The following is a 13,673-nucleotide window of genomic DNA, read 5'->3' on the forward strand; positions in this document are numbered from 1 at the left end:
ATACAATGATGTCATCAATATATTGCAAATGTTCTGGAGCTCCACCCTCTTCTAGTGCAGTCTGGATCAGTCCGTGGCAAATAGTAGGACTGTGTTTCCACCCCTGGGGCAGTCGATTCCAGGTGTACTGGATACCTCTCCAGGTAAAAGCAAACTGTGGCCTGCACTTTGGTGCCAAGGGAATAGAGAAAAATGCATTAGCAATGTCTATAGTGGCGTACCACTTGGCTGCCTTTGACTCCAGTTCGTATTGAAGTTCTAGCATGTCTGGCACAGCAGCACTCAGAGGTGGTGTAACTTCATTTAGGCCACGATAGTCCACAGTTAATCTCCATTCTCCATTAGACTTTTGCACTGGCCATATAGGACTATTAAAGGGTGAGCGAGTCTTGCTAATCACTCCTTGATTTTCTAATTGTCTAATCAGTTTATGAATGGGGATCAGGGAGTCTCGATTGGTGCGATATTGTCGTCGGTGCACCGTGGTAGTAGCAATTGGCACCTGTTGTTCTTCAACTTTCAGCAACCCCACAACAGAAGGATCCTCTGAGAGGCCAGGCAAGGTAGACAGCTGTTTAATGTCCTCAGTCTCTACAGCTGCTACACCAAAGGCCCATCTATATCCTTTTGGGTCCTTAAAATACCCTTTCTTAAGGTAGTCTATGCCAAGGATGCACGGAGCATCTGGACCAGTCACAATGGGGTGCTTTTTCCATTCATTTTCAGTTAGGCTCACTTCGGCCTCCAATACAGATAACTCTTGAGATCCTCCTGTTATTCCCGAGATACTGACAGATTCTGTCCCTTTATGATTCGATGGCATGAGGGTGCACTGTGCACCAGTGTCTACCAGGGCTCGATACTTTTGTGGTTCTAATGTGCCAGGCCATCGAATCCACACAGTCCAATAAATCCGGTTATCCCTCTCCTCCTCCTGGCTAGAGGCAGGGCCCCTCTAATTAAAGATTGGATTCGTGCTGCTCACGGGGATTGGACCTTCATTTCCTCTATTCACTCTTGGAAAAAAAGGATTTGAGGCCCATCTACCCTGACTGGGGTCCTGCTCATTGGTAACTGGAGCAGCCATCCTCCTAGAAAAATTCTCTCTGGTATTTCTGTTAGCTTGCAACTCACGTTCTCGTGCCTGTAGGGTACTGGTAGGTTGTCCATGCCATCTGTTCATGTCCTCCCCATAATCACGCAGGGTAAACCACAGGATACCTCGTGACGTGTTCCATTTCCTTTGAGCCGGTCCAGTAGGAGGGCGTTGCCTCCTAAAGGCTGCAACGTGGGCCTGTGTAGGTAGAGAGTCAAGTTTATTCTCGATCCTGGACAGTTTGTCTGACAGTTGTTTCAATGAGTCTTTGTTTTCCTTAGTCAGTTTTTCCACAGCCGAGACACGGGCCTGCAGTGGGGAAGAAATACTATCTTCATACTGTCGCATATAGTTAGCCATTTCACCCACACTAGGTCGTGCCATAGCATCTTCTCCCCATACTAATATTGACAATGTGTGGGTATATGTCGCTGGAGCATTCTTCACAACCTTCCGGAACATGGATCGGTTGCATTCCACTTCATCAGGATCTACAGGATCTACAATGTCCTGAGGGTGTTTATAAATGATCTCTTGCACAGCTAGTTCTCTAAGGTAGTTAATACCTTTTTCTATAGTGGTCCATTTGCTTAGGTGGCTCATAACATCATCTTTATAGGGATACCTGCTCTTTACAGCTGACAAGAGTCGCCTCCAGAGACTGATACTGTTCGACCTTCTTGGAAGCATCTTATCAATACCACCATCTCTGGACAGGGATCCCAACTGTCTGGCTTCTCTGCCATCCAATTCTATGCTATCTGCCCCATTATCCCAGCATCGGAGCAACCAGGTAATTATTGGCTCACGGTCATAACGACTAAAATCTTTTCTTATATTTCGCAGTTCTTTCAGGGATAAGGAGTGGTAGGTTATCTCTACTTCCGAGTCCGAGTCCTCCTGTGATTGTTCTGCTTTAGAAGGACCTTTCTTGTCCTTCTTGTGTAATGGGCCTTCTTTAAAAAGACGATCAAGGAAACCCCCCTCTGTGTCAGGCCCTGACTCTGACTGAGAAGGGCCCTCACCTGGGTCCCGTGCTGGCTCTGCCTTAGAAGCCTCTGAGTCATCATCCTTCACTTTACTAGCTGATTTCTTTCGGTGTTTTCTCCTGGTTACAGGGGCAGCATGATACCTCCCGCTGTTGCTGCACTGACATCTAATCACATAGCACACCAGTAATGCATTCAGGACACACGAAAATAACGACATGCCCTGTTCGAATTTTGCAGGAATCAGCTTGGCAAAAAAGGAACAGATACTATCAAAATCAGTTAAAAGACGCCCGGTGTGCGCAGCTACGGATTCGCGATTAAAGCTGCCCATCATTGTATCATAGAGATAAGAGATCGGAATAATAACTGCCCGGTTTATCATGACATAAATCAGTATCAAAACCCATACCAAAAAGACACATTTTGACCAGCATGCCCTGTTAAACCACATGAAAGCACTAACACACAGCGCATACGGCAAGTAAGGTATCATTACACATAACTCTAAAACAAGCTTTATAAAGAAAAGAGGTAACACAAGGCTCACAAATAACATTATCATCTTAGCTATCTGTTTTAATTTCCAACCCCTCGTAAATCTCAAAGGAAGAAATCTGATACTCTCTTGGCTGAGCTCTCCGGGTCTCCTCCCACTGGAGCTGGGATTCGACTTATCAGAGCAACCTGTCGGAGCTTCTCTCGAGCCCCACGTTGGGCGCCAATAAATCTGTCACGGTTTAAAGCTGGGCTGGCGATTAAACCTGCGGCAGATGCCCTCTGTTATCCCCCCCCCCCTCCCCCCAGAGGGAAAGGGAAAGGGAAAAGAGAGAGAGACTTCTGGGTTGGAAAATTAAAACAGTTTTAATAAACTATAATAATGAAAAAAAAGTATAATAATAATAATAGAAATAATCAAATATATAAAAATATATATACAAAACCAAGATTGAGCTCCCCTGAAGTCAGCCACGTCCCCACCGGCACTGCAGGGCAGGCTCCGGGAAGGCCCAGCCTGGGCCTAGCGACGGTCGAGAGCTGGATTCAGGAACGCACGGATCGGGATCGGAGGCAGCAGGAAAACAGATGGAGTCCTCTCTGGACACCGGCCATAGCAGAAAGAGAGCGAGACCCTCGTGATCCCCCCACTTTATACCGAGAATGACGTGTATGGGATGGAATACCCTCGTTGGTCAATTTTGGGTCACCTGCCCTGTCTGCTCCCCACTGCAGCTGCGACCCCCCTTCGGCTCTTCACTCGTAAGCAATGAGGAATTCAGCAGTGACCTTGGTTTCTCTCAAGAATAAGTACAGCAAGAGCCTTTCTGCACAACATCCCTACCGGTGCCTCAGTGATAACTACAAACTTCGAGCGTTATCAGTCCTGGAAGCAGACACTGTCTGCAAAAACATGCAGTTAGTTAGAGGAGACTTAGCTGAAAGTAAAAATCACTGAAAGGAAAATCGGCCTGGTTTAGGCCAAACCAGGACACTCCTTAAGCACCGAGACTGGGTCAGCTTTCCTCACTAGTGTCTCTGGCTAGCCATTGCCTACAGACAGTCCTTCATCTGCAAAGCTTTCTGCTTTCCAGAGAAACAGTGCTCCTCTGTCTCCTTCCTCTGACATGGTCACAGCTGTTGGGATTTTTTTCCCCTCTTGAATTCAGTAGCTCATCAGATAAGCCATGTAAGACTCTGCACAGCTATATGAATTAACAGGAGGAGTGCAATCACTTATGTCACTCCTGTGAAGCTGTAATTTGAATCAAGTGTAACTGAAATAGTTTTTGGTTTTTAAAAATTTCATACCCTGCTGCCCTGTCATTTCAGAAATCCCAATATTTTGAGCGTGGCCTCTGTGTACTGAAAAATAAAAATAGATGCAGGGATTCTTTATTGTTGCCTTTTTCCAGAGTTCTCTACTGCTTTATTAATCTGTTGTGATAAATTTGACACTCTTTTCATTCCCCTCAGGAAACAAATTTATGGTCGGAGTCTATTTCCCGCTCTCTGATGAATGCCGAGATACCGTTAGGTGAAAACTTGCTTGGTCCGTACGCATTTGTCCGGGTGTTTAACGCAGGTCCCTCGAAGGGCTAGTGAGATGTAAATGGCAACCCATTTTGTGTCCTAACAGATCATGCCCCTGGGCACCAAAAATTGTCGTGCTGTTCGGAGCATGTTGTCACAAAGGTTCTTCCCTACTCTGGAGAAAACATGGCTAAGAATTGCCTGCTGAGAACCACAGGAGCTGCTTGGGGAAACTGCTCCCAGATGCTCTCCTTCCTGGGAGCAGCAGCAGTCACTGGGCTGTATGAACTGTGGCAGCAGCAGCTTGCTCTTACCGTTGCCCCGTGCAATGCGTGCTGCATCCAGTGTGATACAGGCGTATTGCAGGGCTCGCTGGGGAGAATGGTGCCTGCCACTGCCAGAGCAGCGTGGCACTTGGGAAAGAAGGCTGGCAGGAACAGCAGTGTGCTGGGTTAGCAACCCTGTCCTGTGGGGTTAAGCACCCTGACTCAAATAAAAATACCACTCCTTTGCAATGCCGAGAAACAAAATAAAATGAATTCTAAAAAAAGCCAAACCCTGTTGTGTTGACTTATCCAGTTTCTTGGATTCTGTGTCTGCCATCATATGTGGATAAACGGGTGATAAGACTTCAAAAGGGGTAAAAGTAGAATAAGTTTGCTGCTGAAACTTAGAGCTGTTTCTATCAAACAAAATAACTTTGTTGCTTAGTCTATAGTTTTCAGTGTAAATTCAGAATTATGCCAATAATTGCTTTAGCTTTATAAATTAAAAATAGATCTGAAAAATAAATCTGAATGCATGTTGAATATGTTCGTTTGTATTTTAGGAGAACCCGCAAATTGTCAGGGTGAAGGTTACAGCTGTCATTGGCCTGGCCAAGGATAGCTTAGGAGCCAGGTAAGAATATATGTTGTCATCTTCATTTAGCCCGTGCCCAGGGCTCAACAATAACAGTTTTTCTCTCACCCACTGTCCCTTTCCCAGCTGAGGAAGGAAATTGGGAAAAAGAGGGAGACTCGTGGGTTAACACAAAGCACACACAAGTGTACTTAGCTACAGGTTGCAGCAGGTTGTCCAGGAATAGCAATTGTCAGCAATGAGGGGAAAAAAGAGAGGCCAGAAGAGAGGAGAGCAAAAGCAGCCCCACCTCTCCCCCCAGCCCTCCCTTTTGTAGTGACCTTGCTTGTCAATGCTGTAGAACACAGCTGTGGGCCAGCCTGGGTCAGCTGCCCTGCGTTTAACTGCTGATGGCCCTGATCACCGTGGCTGGCCACACACTGAGACAAAATCCCAGTGAAACCAGGACAGAACTGGAGACAGAGAACAGTGCCCTTTTTACTAGCATAAGTAAACTTAGCAAAATAATTACCTTTTGTTGCTTTATTCCCTGTTATCGTTAGGTTGTATGCTCAGTTGCATGAAGATGTAGGTTTGCAGAGGCAGATGAAGTCTCTGTTAATTTAGGGCTGTTAATGACTATGAGGATGTCTATAATTAAGCAGCTCTCATAGTTCAGTAGGGATACAGTGGTAAGAGGACTAGGTCCTCAGTACGTGTTTATGTTAGACCTGTAAAGGTGAATCTGGTTCCTGGGGAAGGTATGTTTTATTAAATTGGGTCCTCTTAAGCTCTCTTCCATTGAGGTTGTGTAGGCAGAATCTTTCTCTGGACACTGACAGGTCTCTTACCTGCTGCTTTTCAAATATTCCTGAGGACTTCAGGCCTTACCACACTCAAGCTGTACTTCTCTGAACAACCTGCCCAAGAACACGGCCCTTTATAGGCTCTTGATTCTGGCTGGCTGTGAGACTATGTTAATGACAGTAATTCTTTGATGTGTTGTTGAGTTTGCTTGTAGAGCTTATGAGGGGTATCAGAGGAATTGCTGCCCTTCCCTCCTATCCCCAACTAACGAGCAGAGAAGATTTAGGCCGTAATTCTTGTTCACATGTTGCTCCAGTGGACTGAGGAAGAAGAAGGCTTTTGTGCGTATGCCAACACTGCCCAACCTTGACTTTCATAAAACTGGAGATGGGGTCTGATATAGACTTGCTTATTTCTATGTATTTGTGCAAATTAACATTTATTATGTTGTTTTTCTGTCAGAAGTTTTCAAAACAAATTTAAGAGCTGTGTACTTTTTAAGATTTTTCTTTGCAATACTTATATTCTGAGTCAGTTTGATGTTTTTCTGTAAAGTTCAGAATGAATTGCAGTGGTGTTTTAAAAAAAAAAACCAACTAATTTAGGAGGTGAAGCAGACTTTCACAGTGTTGCCACCCACAAGCTGTATCTTTAACTCTGAATCTGTTTTGGTTTTATTATTTTATTTTATTTTTTTTTAAAAAAAAAGTCAGTGCTAGGGAGGAGGAACCCCGGTGAAAGAAGCAGTTCCTGGGTAACAGTGGCTGCTGAGTTGACAAGACTGTGGATGCAGTCGTTGGTGGTCCAGATATTAGGATTCTCTCTGCGATTTTCTTCCAGAAATGTCCGTTCCATGTGATGCCTTTGGAAACAACCAGTAGATGAACGTTAAGGCATTTCGTTTTGAATGGTGCTGATGTTGTGATCTCATTCTCACAGTTCCATGAAAAACCCTGAACATACTTCTTCAACTTTTTGTATGTTTCTGATCATCATTTGCTCTCTAGTCTTGTTTTCATGCCTTAGTGACCCTTAATAGTTAAAGTAACCTTGCCTTGTTTGTTTGTTTGTTTTAGCTGGATGAGGCAGAGCCATCTGGGCAGCTGCCAAGTGCTGATGAGGAAGTTGTCTCTGGGGCCTGCTGGCTTGTTTGTGACTGGGCCCAGAGCGTGCTGAGCCAGCCTTTTGATCCGGTCTTGGACTGGGCTCGTTTCCTTGTAAAAAGTCACTGTATTGGTACCAAGTCAATGGCAGCTTTAACAGTAATGGCAGGGGCACCAGCAGGTAATGAGAAAACTTAATGTTGAATCAATGGAAAGGGGGACCTTTTTCTAAAGAGTAATAACATCTTGGTTTGAGGGAGCGCTTCTCTTCAGGGCAAATTCTAAACACTGACTCTGAGCATTGAGCGTGCGTTTATGTGATTTTAGTCCACATTGCTGCAAATTACTTTTCTTGCAGGTACCTGTCTAAAGAGATGTGAATATAAGCAGTGGTCTGGGGTTTAGTTTGTGATTCTCCCATTCCTCCGATGAGGACCCTGGTCTTTTAAAGCACTTTAGGGCATGGTTAACTTTAAGCATGTGAGTAATTGTGCTGGATTGATGTGCTTTGCTAGATCAGGAGTTTGGTGCCAGTCCAGCGGTGGTTTGCAGACAGACGGCTGCTGTAGCTGTGTTTCTGTCTGATAACTTGTCCTGATTTGGAAACAATTGTCTGTCTTCATTTTCTCTCAAGAACAGATTTTCTTCCAGGTATTTCTGATATGTCAGATGCAAATTTTCCTGAGATGTTTGATGAGTGTCAGGTCGTACAATCACGTCAGCTGCTGTTGTGATTGATGCCATTAGAAATAAGGGCTGGAGGGGGGCATTGAGAGGGACAGGAGACCCTTCTCCGGGGGCAGTTGTGTGACTGAGATTCCAGCACTCGATTTCAAATCTTCATTAAGGATCAAGGTAAAAAGAAGAATTATTTTGTGTTTTGCTACATCAGATGAATTCCAATTCTGTTGAGTCTCTGGGAAAGCTTACACGCAATGTGATTGTTTGTACATCTACTTTTGTGTTCTTTGCTTCCCTGTTCGTTCTCAAAATGAGTCACTTAATCATTTAAAGTGTGTTTTTTTTGTAGCAGTGGGTGAAGTAAATTACGAAAATGAAGGATGAGGAGGGAAGTGCAGGTGCACAACATGCCCCCTAGACTTCCCTCTGGGAAGTTTTGCCCACAGCTGTCAAGGAAAATTTGTTTGGACTAAGGCAACTCTCTTGATTTAAGACAGGTGATTTCAAATGGAAACGGGTGGTCAGGGCTGTGAAGTGGGGTGATCCCCTTCTGGATCATGTTCTTTCTGCTCCCAGCTCGCTTTTCTTTATTGCAGCTTGGAACTGATGGGTGGCAGGGGCAGGGTTTGCTGCCTGTGTACGCTCCTTTTTTTACCTGTTGTTGCTTGGCTTCGTTGGTTCTGCTTGCCGTGAGCTAGAAGGAATGCTGGGTGTATGTACAGCTCTTCCACTCCTGTAGCTTCTCCCCGTAATTCCTTCAAGAGAACATGGTTTCCTTCAAGGAAAAGGGCAGTTATTTCCAATGCATGCCTTAGGGGCTTGGACAGTCATTTCAGGAGATGTTCTTTGTAGAATGGCAAATAAACTATTTGCATTGGCCTTCATCGCAAGGAGCTACAGTGTCTGTGCATTAACTGAGGAAAAAGCAAACTTTTACCCTCAAAGAAAAATGTGTTGAATTTTTTTCTCACAAATGTTACTTGCCTTTGGTGTTTGGCCCACATAGCTGACTTGTTTTCCAGGAATTGCAATATATTTGGGCATTTCACTGCTCTGTGAAGATGGAATTGTGAAAGGGGAAACATTGCAGTGTTGAAGCTCTCATGGTGCATGCAGACTGTTGCTGAGAGGGTGGGCTCCCAGAGCACAGTTGCCAAGCGTGTACTGGGTATCTAAAACCAAATACTTGCCCTAAAATGGTGTTGATTTAATTTATAAGAGTTTATTTTAAAATAAACTGTGAAATCTACAAAATGCGAATGATGTTAAAGCATTTTTAGGGGGGCAGTTCAACAGGGTTGGTTGGTCACTGAGAGAGCACGCTAATCCTCTTGACTGTTAATAAACGAAAGATGATGAATGTGATGTGATTTTGTAAGTGAAATCAGCACCAGCTGCACTGATGAGACTGACTCCCTGTTCTTCTCCCTGGAAGCACCACTTGCTTGCTTGTGATCAGCAAAGGCATTGTCTCCAGGAAAAATGTTCTCTCATTCTAATTCCCATAGTTTTTTCACCTTTTCCTTCTTTTTTTTTAATTTTTTTTTTTTTCCCTGGACATTTCTCTTCTTGCCCTTCTTTCACCACATCCCTCGTCACACCCAGGTTGTGATCCATTCTGATATCATATGCGTTGTGTTTAATGCCTTGGCCATTAGATAATACCATCTTCTCAGAGCTGCTCCTCTGTGACACAGACCCACAGCTTTCTGGAAAGATTTTTCATTTTCAAAGCTGCCTTAGACATTGATAACAAAACAGAACCCCAGCAGATGATTTAAGTTTAAAGGTTCGTCTGAAACTTACCCGCTGCCCTCTCCTGTCAGTTCCATGAAATGCATTGTTTTTGGATTTTGCCGACACAAAAGCTGCAATTTGGGATTCTAGAAACAAGGTACCAGTCCATGGTGTTTTAGCAGCTAATGCCCAACCTGTCTATCAGATAGAGGTTTTGCCACAAACGTGGAAATAAACTGAAACACTGAATAATTTGAGCATGAAGTGGATGGGAGCACCTTGTGGAGGAGGTGTTCCCAGAATGGTTGCGGAGGTGCCTGCCACGTGTTCTGGGTGGTTAGATACAGAAGTGGCACTACAGCAGACAGGCTGTGCATGGTTATAATTCATTCTTCTTCTTTTGTATTCAGGAATAAAAGGGATCCCCCAGCCCTCAGCTTCTATAGCTACTGCTGAAAGCAATTCCTTTCAACGGCAAGTGAAAAGTCTGCCATCTCATGTTGATGCCCAGCAGCAGCTGCAGCGTAAGATCCAGAAGCAGCAGCAAGAACAGAAACTGCCGTCTCCTTTGCCAGGAGAGTCTCCAGCAAAGAAACGAGAAGGCACCGCAACCAAGGGTGTGACCAGTATGTCTAACGGAAGTCCTGCAGTTCTGTCTCCTCCTGCTGTTGGCATTGTTGTGGCAGCTGTCCCCAGCCCAATACCCGTAATGTTCTCCAGCCGTTCTCTAGAGAAACCGCCTTATGCGAGGGTGGTAAATTGCCAGTGACTGAGCAGTGGTGTCAGTGGGACGGAAAAACCGTTTATGTTCCAAGGCTTGGGTCCCTTGACACTTTTCTGTCCCAATGACTCTGTTATGCCATGAGTTACGGGATCGATACAGAGGCAGCAGAATTCTGACCCCATAACATAGGCCGAGTTAGTCTTTGAAGTCGTTGACAGTGGAATGTCAGCTAGGGATAATTAAGGTTATATGTGGGAATAATTGCCCTTGAGATGAAGTTTAACCAGGTGACAGAGCTGACACCAGTTGTGTGGGTCGCTGAGTCCCTAATAGGGAATGTGAATTGGCTTTCATTGGTCCAGCACATTTAGTGACAGCAGTGATTTTATTTTTGCATGAGTGTCTGTAGCATGGAACATCTTTGTCTTTCAGCCTTGCAAAACTGGGCGAGGGGGGAAGGTTATTTGTTTTTAAGATGTTAGCTGAGTTGTGGATTTCAATAGGTAAGCCATTTTTTCTGCCTGATAGGGGGTTTGTCTGGCTTTTGAAACCTTAACAATGAGCAGTGCTTTGAACGCATCCTCTCCTCTTTAACCTTTGCGTGTCTGCCTTTGTTCCATGTGGTGAAGGGTTGTATGGGAATGACCCTTTCATTAGCAGGAAAGCAGAGTAGTGTGTAGACCAGTGCCTCATGCCTTAAAAATTGAGGCCACATATATCTGTCTACCAATCGTTAGGCAAGACAAATAGAAATTGTCTTGTATGTAGTTAAATAGCTTGTTTTGTTCCAAACTGACCTTCAGTAGCTTTGGTGTCTTGAGCTGTGTTGTCCTTCACCTTTTAGACGCTTGGGGATGAGGTGATCTGTGGGCTTTGAGAACTTCCTTGCTTTTTGTCACCACCCCTTTTCTTTCTCTCTTTCTCCAGGTGCCAAGGACCAGGCAGTTGGTGACGTCTCCAAGTCCTGTGGGATGGTCTGATAGCAAGGTCCTGAACATCGGTTCAGGTGGTCACTCAGCACATGCAATCGGTCAAGCAGTCAGCAAAGACTCCCCAGAAGGTTCCCGCCAGCCCAGCTGGTGACCGCTCTGCCCGGCATCGCTACGTGCAGCTCTTAGTGAAGCCAGCAGATACCAGTGCTCTCACCGTCCGCTCTCCCACGCCGGTGCTCTTTACCAGTAGCCCAGTCACGACTGTTGTGCCGCCTCCGCATGTGAATTCCTTAACCGTGGTAGAAATGACAGCAGTGTGTCTTGCCCCAAGCAGCAGTAGTGTGCCCGTCAACCAGGCACCTTCCATTGGCAGTAGTGCAGGAGCAGCAGCAGAAGGGAGGACTGGTCCACAGATGAAGAATGGATCTGTTGTTTCACTGCAGTCTTCAGGATCCAGGCCTAGCACTGTTGTAGCTGCGCCTGCGGTCCAGATCAAAATGGAAGCAGAAGCATTGCTGGATGAGAACTCAGTAGAGGGCCAAGAGAGCTCCGACATGTCTAAATCCATAAAGGTGACCCCTGCCCTGCCTCCTGCTCAACTAATTAATTTTGTTGCAGCCTTGAAGGATTCGGCTGATGAGGTCATGGAGGCAAAACCAGTTAAGGGCTGTGATCAGGGAGCTGAAGAAGCAGGGACCAAATAGAAAACACAGTCTAATGAGATGACACTAGTTTCTTCAGCAGGCAATAATCAAAGCACTCTGAAGCCCTCAGTTGCCAGTCAAAACTTCTCCAGCACCACCATCGGTTCCCCTCCTCCTGGTGAGTCTACGATTAAAGTTAAAACGTGCACTAAAAGTCCAAGAAAGCGACAACCTTCTACACGTCGGGATTCCCAGGTAGCACCTGTAAAGAAACCACTGGTGGAGCAGCTTCCAGCTGGTAGTGCTGGGGAGGGTCAAAAAGCAAACAGTGTTAAGAAGTCTCCGAAGGTTGGATCATTGGCTAACGGTGACAATACAGCAACACGTGCTCAAGTTGCCAGCACGGCACATGTGAAGGTACCTGTACCTTCTGCAGCTGCAGCAAACTTAGCAACAGAGCTTTCTTTGAGCACCAATTTAAATACCAGTGATTCTACTTGAGGGCAGCAGCTTGCATCAGCATCATCTCCAGATACAAAAGAACTGGAAGGAAACACGTTTGTCATAGAAAATGATTCCAAATCTGATGGCAGCTTTAACCCAAATACATGGCACCATGTCACCAACACCTCCGACTTTGTGAGTTGTGAACAGCAGCCAGATATCGGTGTTAGGACTGTTGCAGGGCACTCTGGCTCTGGTGACTCACGGGAATCGGCACGGGAGCCAGTGCCCTGCGAAAGCACGCAGCAGGATGCGTACAGCCAGCAGTTACAGAGCAGCCCCAGGACTCCTCCTGGGGTCAGATGCAAGCACAGTCTTCAGGTCGGTTACCTCTGCAGCCTGAGCTGAAGGAGTTTGAACATACAGTCCCTCAGGCAAACGAAAACTTCTTTTGATTTGATGATGACCTTACCCAGGACAGCATTGTGGAGGAGCTGGTGCTCGTGGAGGAGCAAATGTCCATGAATAATTCTCACCCTTAGGGTGGCTGTCTAGGAATGGCACTTTGGAGTCAGACTGCAGCTCAAGGAGCTCCCGTGTCATCTCATCCAAGCAGCGCACACTTCTACCGTTCGATCCATAACAGCAGCGCTCCAATTCACACTCCCACCCCACCCCGACTCCAACACCCACCTCTGAAATGATCGCTGGCTCTCAGAACGTGTCCCCAGAGAGCCCTTGTTCGAGGCTGGCTCAGACAGCTCCCGTAGGCGGCGCTCTAGGAAGCAGCCGGCATGCGCCCTTCGGCCACCACGTTCGGACTGCAGCAGCAGTGTCCCTCCAAGCCCCGGGGAATGCCGAAACCCGTTTGCATTTACTCCCATCAGCTCCAGTGTGGCTTACCGTGATGCCAGTGTGATATGGAGTAGCCCCGTGAAGACAGTGCAGCGGCCTATGGCTACCCATCCTGACAAAGCCAAGCTGGAGTGGGGGAATAACAGCTGCAGTGGGGGCAGCAATTCATCGGTTGCAAACCACGGCATCCCTAGGAGCTGTCAGGAGCTGGTGGAAGACGGCGTCAGGAAGCGTGAGCCCCGCTGTCCGTCGCCAGCGTGATCTCGGTGGAAGCACTGTTTACCCTGTCTCAAATGTACCGCGCTCTACCCTGACACCTTTTGGAGGTCCAGTGGCTCCTGAAGTTCACGATGTACTTGCCAATGTCTCTGCAGACACCAGTGCCAATAACAGTGCAAAGAAGCCAGTCGGTCCCGTTGACTGTGATGATGCAGGCGGCCTTCCTGTCTCTTCAGAAACAAACACACACTAAAAAAATAGCCAACGTGTTGTTAAACAACCTTGATTGTGATGGTGATGATGCAGTGAGAGGTTTGGGAATGAACAAGAGTGTCAGGTTCCGAATTAAGCTCATCAGCAGTTGCCTGGCCCTTGGCCCTGGACAGCAACCCCAAGTAAATCAAACGCAGTCAGTCCCACGCGGGACCCCCTCTAAATCACACAGTATGTGGATGGAATCACAGGACGTTGAACTGGGGGAGAGGAGGAAAAGGGGGGGTGACAAGGAGGGGGGGGTGACAACAGGAGGTCCCGATGCGCCCCTTCCCCCTCCAGCCTGCCCTCTGCTCTG

The 13,673-nt window shown here is 46.4% G+C and overlaps 1 pseudogene; it reads left to right on the plus strand.

The window, feature by feature from the left end:
* The window catches only part of LOC137668056 (DNA-binding protein RFX7-like), a 112,266-nt pseudogene extending 99,122 nt beyond the window's left edge, over positions 1–13,144 (plus strand).
* The last annotated feature ends 529 nt before the right edge of the window (positions 13,145–13,673 follow it).

Source organism: Nyctibius grandis, chromosome 10 (assembly GCF_013368605.1).
Source record: "Nyctibius grandis isolate bNycGra1 chromosome 10, bNycGra1.pri, whole genome shotgun sequence".
Classification (NCBI taxonomy): Eukaryota; Metazoa; Chordata; class Aves; order Nyctibiiformes; family Nyctibiidae; genus Nyctibius; species Nyctibius grandis.